Source organism: Bidens hawaiensis, unplaced genomic scaffold (genome assembly GCF_021521415.1).
Source record: "Bidens hawaiensis isolate Kalapana, Puna unplaced genomic scaffold, B.hawaiensis_p1.1 tig00021181_1, whole genome shotgun sequence".
Lineage (NCBI taxonomy): Eukaryota > Viridiplantae > Streptophyta > Magnoliopsida > Asterales > Asteraceae > Bidens > Bidens hawaiensis.
Genome location: NW_027493275.1, coordinates 218257 through 227022, shown reverse-complemented (window position 1 = coordinate 227022; position 8766 = coordinate 218257).

Here is an 8766-nt window from a genome sequence, read left to right as displayed (position 1 = left end):
TGTCTCTCTCCTATCCGGTGGCTGCTAATGTCATTAATCGAACTTAGACAAAACTTGTATTAATTAAGCAGTCAAAAGTTTCAACATTTAGTGAAAAAGTTCGGCAAATATTTCTGTTTTATTATTATAAAATTGAATTTTATTTTTATTTTTAATTATAGTTAATTGAGTTGATTTTTCGGTCACTAAATTTTAAACATGTTAAGTTATAAGTCATTAAGACTTCGGATAAGATGGATTAAATTGGCTGAACGATTAAAGTTACTTTTTTTTTTGAATAAAAGGATATCAGGTGTAAACCTATCATGTTCGGGGCTATGTTTAAGGTCGACTTCTCTACCGTCGTGAGACCGTACCTCTTGATACGCGGAAACCGGATAGAATCCTTAAACTCTCGTCCCATGTCGGTTCAAACTTGGGATTAAAGTGCTGATTCGTCCCTTCACCCAGATGACCATCAAACTGACCTGAGCACAAATCAAACCTACGCCTTCACTAAGGAGGACATACCTCTTATCACTAAACCAATTTATCAGTACCCTTCAAATCTTAATGGGTTTTTGAAAACCAAATAATTACAGTCCTAAAAAGACACAGATTAAAGTTTTTAAAGAACACTAACTACCAGAACTATGTTTAATACTAGCCACTTCTAAATCTTAATAGTTGTCTAACCTTTTTTATTTAGCTTAAAAGTGAAGTTTATATAACGTAAATGATTCTTTCACAATACATTTTTTTTTGTCTTTTTCCTAGATGATGTATGAAAACAAATCCCTTTTAAAATAAATAATTTGTAATAAAAATATTTAATTCACTCTCTTTTATGAACACACATTCTATCTCATAGTGACGCTATTAAAATAAAACAATTTTTTACGTATCATTCAATTAGAGTAGTCAACTAATACTATTATCATTTATAGTTTACTAACAAAGTTATAAATATAACTTTAAATGTATTAAATGAGATTTTTAGATATTTATTAATTATAAAATTTTATTTATTATTATTTATATCTTATGAATCTATAAGTATGTTATTATGTATATTAATAAATTTTATTTAATGTCATTCGCCATTAACCACCCCACCGATCCCAGTTTATACTTTGAGAGTTGGTCTGTGCATGATCTAGTTAAACAGTCACACTTTAATGTCATTCACCATTTTCTTTATTTGAATACTTGTCTTTTTAAAAACCTTGTTGTTTCGGGCTTTTCATAAAAGCAAGATTTATTTTTTGGTAAAGGGTTTTGCCCTGAAAACATGACAAAAGAATAAACGGGTTACAACATTAGATCATCAGTAGTGGGGGAGTTTTGGCTGGCATTTTGGCTCATAACTCTCCCAAAACGTCATGCACACTGCCCCCTTAGTTGTGTACATAACTTTGAAGGGGACACGTTGTGTGTGTGTGTGAGAGAGAGAGAGAGAGAGAGAGAGAGAGAGAAGGGGGTGATGCTAGACTGTCAATATCTAGTCAAAAACAAGTAAATAAGTGTTCCTAATCACCTAAGCAAGCTAGGGTAAGTAGGGTGTTAAATCACGAGGAGTATGTGGTTAGTGCACGTGTAACTAATTTCCAGAATCATGAAGTGAATGTTCAAAGTGCTGATTACACTAGCAAAAGAATTGATTTAATACTAAACAATCGAAACAAGTAACTTAAGCAAGTTCAAACGGTTATCAAAGATAAATCACATCCCGAGAGTTCAAGTAAGCAAATTAACAGTAATCACATATTAACATAACAGATTAACCATCAATGATCAATTACAGATTGACTAACTAGACAAACTGTAGGCACCAACAATCGCTAACAAACGACATTGGTTATCAAGCAGTCCTTGCTAGTGTGACCCAACTAAGGGCAATTGTATGCTTCATTGTATTAAACTAGTCAAAACAACCCTATAAGCAATCATCATAACAACCGGCAAACTAAACGTTTTGATCAAAAGAAACCTAAATTGACTGAATGCACAACAATATTGGGCATCAATACTCATAGATTAATCAAAGACCATTACAATTAGTTGTTCTTAAACACATGAGAAACTGAAAATTTACAAACTTTACATCCCCGGGTATGATTCTGGACGGTTAGCCGAGCATCGACATGAAAACATCTTCGATTAACCAGGTGTAGGCCATGTAAATTATCTCTATATGCCTTGGAATGCTAGAGATGGTCTCTTGCCTCTTCAAAACTTCTCTTGAACGTGATGATCCGTCACGCCCCTGCATGTTCCGCCGCTTTTGGTCGGGGTGTGACAACTCCAATGCTTACGAAGGTCATACATTTTAACGGATTATGGCAACAAGCGGTAAACTTTTCTTATTTTAGTATACTGGTTATATTTATTTGTTTATTACTATTATATTAATTCTTATATATATTTTACTATATTGGAACATGTGAGAAAAGGTTGGTGCAAATGATCTTCAGGTGATGCAAAACGCTATGAAGGAATTCAAGAAAAAACACAAAGGTGGGTTGATACATGTCTAAGTGTGGGAGGTTAAGAAAAAACATCCTAAATGGCTTCAAATCCCATTGGTTGGTAAATCGTTCGAAAGTCACTTGGATAAAAGAAGACGGTCATCGGAAGCCGACAACTACACCCCAAGAACCACACCCGACGAAGATTTCAATGCTCATATGCCGGACCTCAATGATGATCTCGCTCCTTCAAGATCAACCCGAAAAACAAAGAAAAAATCCAAGACGTCAAGCAAACAAAGTTCCGTTGACACACTTGATTCATAAACATCAATGAGGCAAGAATAACATAATGAGGCCATGGAAATGAAAAGGAAACAAGGAGAAAAAACTTTTCGCTTAATTGAGAAGCAACGGGAGGCGATGGCGGAGAACGGGTGATGATGGTGTGACAAAATTTGACAACGACATGAAGACGTATAGGAAGCCGCAAGAAGGTTTGTTCGGCCCGTTATTGGATTTAATCTTGATTGCAAACGTCAAATTGTGAAAAAATACGCGTTGCCTTGTGATTTTTAGATTAGTGTTGTTATCTTTATATATGTTTGTTTTTTTAGTTTGAAATATGTAATTTTTAATTTTAGTGGAAGTTTTTATTTATTTGTGTTTAAAATTATAAAAAATTAAATTTCTTTAGGGTAGTTTGGGTACACCATTGTCAGCCCTTAGGGTAATACATGATAGTTAAGGATAAAAATGATGTTTCAGTGCATGATTTGTCAGTGCTTAAAGGGGCATTCCCTCGGTTTGTCTCCGAAACATCCTTAGGGAACTGAAAATAAGACACCATACAAGTCCAAATTTTCCTAAACTAGAAATCTTAGTAGGAGTGTTGTCCTTTACTACCCCCTTAATAAACATGACGGTCCAGAAGTGACATATATTGGTATCCCAAACATAGTTGAACACACTATGGGACCATACACCCAAATTGTAAACCCCCTAACGGTTTTAGTACCAATAGTGGTAAAGATTATGGCCAAGAACAACTTCTCTTCTTCGTCAAGGGCCCGATCATTTTCAACCGTGAGGTCTAACATTTATATATATTATAATGTTTTTGAGGGTTAGATTCTATGATAAATAAAGCAAGTTTTATAGGAAAGATATATCTCCCTATGTAGGGTTAGATTCTTTGATAAATAAATATGCAGATTTAAAAGTAGGATTAGAGGTGTGTTAGTGGTTCAAAAATCTTTCTTAGCATGTTGCATGCTTTGATAGTTTTTGTCCTAAAAAGATTGGTATATTTAGTTTTGTAAGATTCTTTCGGGTTGGTTTTCTTAACACATATGCCATATTGTAGTCGCTAATAAACAAATTAGTACTACCGGCGGAAATTTACCGGTGGGGAGAGATCTTAATTATAGGTTCCGACGAACTCCAACAAAAAAAGCGGAAATGGAAAACTAAGTTATCCATCAGTAATAGCTCACAACTTACCGATGGAATACATTTCCAAAGTCAGACCAACAACTAACGGACACATGAGAAAGTTGATCTTTCATTGTTATTAGTTATTTTATTTTATTTTATTCTATGGAAGAGGGGGTGATTTACTGATTGTTGGTAATTCATCGATGAAGACATAATTGTTGTCACACCCCGACTCAGGGCCTGGGTGTGACGGCCGTTAGTTGGTATCTGTTTTGAAAATATATATCAGAGTTGCGGGTTATTAGCGAAAGTCTTTAAAATATATTATTCATTTATAAAATGTCGGGTTAGAATACCCGTTTGGATATTGTAAATTATCAGCGGAAGTCGTTTCAGGTAAAATATTATTATATTGGAATCTTGGGAGTTGAATACCCGTTTGATAATTTAAATACATATCTTTTGAAAATATCATTCTTTATTATATTCTGAATAAAATATCTGAGCCATCAGATCATCTCTAATGACTATGTCTCCAATCTTCTATCAGTCTTGTCTGTCAGTTCTATTCTTTACAGTTCCCTGAAATGTGGGGAAAAATACATCAGCACACAGCCGGTGAATGAAGCTGACTCAATAATACCAGTGTGTAAACAATAACAATACCTTTGTGACAATACTCATTAGGCACCCAACTCAATTGGGTTAAAATTACCCTAAGTACATGTACAATTAATCATATACACAATATCATTTCTCTGATCAGTCCCGTAGACTACCAGAGGCGTGTTTGATGATATGCATGGCCTCGGGGAAATCCAAGTCACCATGTATGTATGGATTTAGACAAATGTATACTCTTAATTTGAGTATGCCCGTTTCTCATTATTGTAACACAAACTTTTAAGGATTCGTAAATCCCATGCAAACAGTTCAGACTCTAAAAGAGTTGTAAAATTTTAGGGCGTATTCACCTTTTATGATTGTAATCAGTTTCTGACACTGATTCCTGTATATTGATCAGTTTTGGTTACTGACCCCTGTCTGTAAGTCAGTTTCTGTTACTGTTTCCTGTTTCTATTTTCAGCTTTCAGATTGATTGATTGGCTGTTATCTCGGACCTATAGTACGAGTATAACATTTGTATAAATATCTAGATCAATGATCTAGCTTCAGACTTGTATAGCTATAACCTTGATAATTTATTTGTTTGTATAAAATATGTGGACCTTTAGTCCCTTTGTTTATTTATTAATTATATATATCAGGTTTCTTCTTCAGGAAGAAACATTTATACTAGGTTTCTTCTTCAAGAAGAAACATTACTTTAACCTGTGTGAATGAATAGTATCTTTCTTAATTATTAAGGAATACTATTTAACTATAACCTTTGCATGTAACTGATTACGTTTCTTAATCGTGAAGAAACAATAATTTAACTATAATCCTTGCTTATGAAAAGTTATATAATGCTTATCAGTAATCAAGGTTTGGGCTATACCCCCGATTATGGTCTAAGCTATATAATAATAATATAATAATATTTAAACAGAACCCCTACCTCACACAGGTATTTGGAGTTATATGCCTATGACTGATCGAGCAACACTTCTACTTTATATCGCGTACTACTGCTTAAATCGTCAGAGCTTCGGAGCTTGGCACGTTCCATGAGGTCGGCACGCAAACCGAGGCTTAGTGTGTGTGAAAAATGTGTGTGTTTGTGGTGTGGAATGAAATGCCGATCACCCCCCTTTTATAGCTGAATTTGGGTACCATCACGTAGCGCGATGGCCCCTTAGCTCAGGGCATCGCGTAGCGCGACGCCGCAACGTTGAGATACTGCCACGTATTGACATGTGGCTGAACACGTGGCACCGGTTGCTTAATGGGGTCATTGCGTAGCGCGATGCCCTTTATCCCTTGGTCATCGTGCAGCGTGGCGCCCCCTTTCTTTTCTGATTTCTGGGGAAAAGCATCGCGTAGCGCGATGATGCTGTTCCTGGGCTCATCGCGTAGTGCGATGGGTCATGGAATCAGATTTTTCACTTCTGGTCCTTCGTCTTTGATAACTTGCCACTTCTTGGTCATACTTCCATCTTCCAAAAATACTAAAGCGGCCCTCGGCGATGCGAGCGTGCGAAGTGCCAAGTGCGCCATCAAAATGCCACATTACGCCCATCGCCCGATTCCGAGTCCATGCACGTGCGCGTCGGGTGCTTCGCACCCTCCGCTAGGACTATGGAGAGTGGTTAGCCACATTAAAACATTTCTATGGAATCTTGTTTCCTTATAAAGAGCTTCCATTTCTTTGTTTGTTTCCATGTGGGATGAAAGTATCTTTTCCTTATTTATACCCATGTGGAATGCTTCCAATTTCTTCTATCTTTCCATGTGGGATGGATTTTCCTACTTCCTTTGTCGCACCTCGGCCAAGGGCCTAGGCATATGACCAATAGTTGGTATCTGTTTTGCAAATATATCAGAGTTACGTTCTTTTAGCGGAAATCATAGAATATTATTATAATGAAATCTCGGGAATTTAATACCCGTTTTGATATTTCATATACCTGCTATTTTAAAATATGATTCTTCACAATATTTTAATTAAAACATATGAGCCATCAGGTCACCTCTAATGACTATGCCCCCAATCTTCTAATCTGTCTTGCTTGTCTGTTCTACCTTTACTGTTTCCCTGAAATGTGGGGGGGAAAATACGTCAGCTATGTGCTGGTGAATAACGCTGACTCAATAAAATGTTTTCATAATTCATCATAACATAATCATGTACAAAATCACCTTCGTTATGATACAACACCAATATTGTTCAACGACTCAGTGGGTCTCAATCCCATCTTATCGGAACTAAAAATACCAATAGACCACATAATCGGACTTCACTCGCCCTAGAGACAGTCACTTACCTCATGGTCAGTATGTTTGTAGTTGCCTACTACAAATCATATATGTATGGATCCAGACACATGTATTTTAGCCTGAGTGTTTAGTACTACCTTGTATCAAAACGTTTTAGAGGATTTGAACCAACTCTCATGCAAATATTTGCATAACTCTTTTACATATGGATAACAGTCCATAGTTTATAAGAGTAAACATTTCATAAACATAGAGGATTCGAACCAATCCTCATATAAATCCTTTCTGACTCTTTAACTATGGATAACCCTCCATAGTAAATCTTTAAAACAGTACATAGACGTTTTCACGTCATAAAACATATCAAAAGGTTGGACGTATTCACGTCATAAAATATATTCATACAATAGAAAGATAAGGCGTATTCACCTTTTGTGATATCAATGTATCTCACTGATTTATGCTTCCTTTCTTATCTCGAACCTATAGTACGAGAATAACCTTTGTATAAATATCTAAATCAACGATCTAGCTTCAGACCTATAGTCTGTTTCGTATAGCCTTAACCTTGACAGATCATTTGTTTTTTATAAAACATTTGGACCTTTAGTCCCTTTGTCTATTCATCATTCATATACTATGTTTCTTATTCAGGAAGAAACATCCATATTGGGTTTCTTTTTCAAGAAGAAATATTAATTTAACTATAACCTTTGCATATATTTCTTAATTATAAAGAAATATTATTTTATTTCTTATGTTTCATAATCACAAAGAAATAATACTTTGACTATAACATTTATTTATGAAAAGGTATATTATACTTAATTGTAATCAAGGTTTGGGCTATACCCTCCGGACTATGGTCCAAGCAAATAAAATAATAGTATAATAACTTAATCAGATTCCCTACCTCGTACGGCTATTCGGAGTTAGTTATCTAAGATTGATCGAGCGGCACTTCTACTCTATAACGCGTACTATTTCTTAAGCCATCAGAGCTTCGAGCTTGGCACTTTTACGAGGTCGGCTCGCTTCCCGAGGTCGGCACGCTTCTCGAGGCTTAGTGTGTGTGAATTGAGGTGTGAGGGATGCATGAGAAACACCCCATGGCCGATCTATTTATACAAAAATTTCTGCAACTTCGCGTATCGCGAAGGCGCACTAGCTTAGGTGAGTCATCGCGTAGGTTTGCCACGTGTCACTCCGGTCTGCCACGTGTCCCGTGACGTGTCATGCATCTTCGCGTATCGCGAAGCTGCCTTTCTTGTCATCTTCGCGTATCGCGAAGATGCTAAAGTTTAATTTTCAGTCCCTGGTCTTTGATAGCTTGTTACATCTTGATCATAACTCAAAAATACTAAAGCGACCCTTATGCGGCTCGCGGCGATGCGAGCGTGTGAAGTGCCAAGTGCGCCATCAAAACGCCACATTACGCTCTTTGCCCGAGTCCGTGTCCGTGCGCTGTGCGCGTCGGGTGCTTCGCACCCTCTGCTAGGACTAGTGAGAGTGGTTAGCCATACAAGAACATTACCATGGATAACTCCTTCCTTATAAAGTGTTTTCATTTCTTTCCCACTTTCCATGTGGGATGAAGTTTCCATACTTATTTCCTTAACATAAACATGTCATTATTTCTTTACTTTACTTTTCCCATTACTTATCTCATAAATATGTTTAGTTATTTTTCTTTATAAACTTGTCAAATTTAAACCAAAATTTTGTGGGTGTTACATCCTTAAACATAAGATGCTTATTTTTCTTATTTCATTTTTCTCATGACTTAGCTTGAGAATATTTTTAGTCCTTCAACTTTCAAAGTTAACAAAATAAATATGGGTTTTTCATAGATGTTACAATTGTTATTAGTTATTTTATTTTAGTTTATTCTACGGGAGAGGGGGCGATTTACTGATTGTTGGTAATTCATCGATGAAGACATAAAGATATTCTTTAAAAGATTCTCGGAAAATCAGAATACTCTGGGTTGTAATTTCGAACT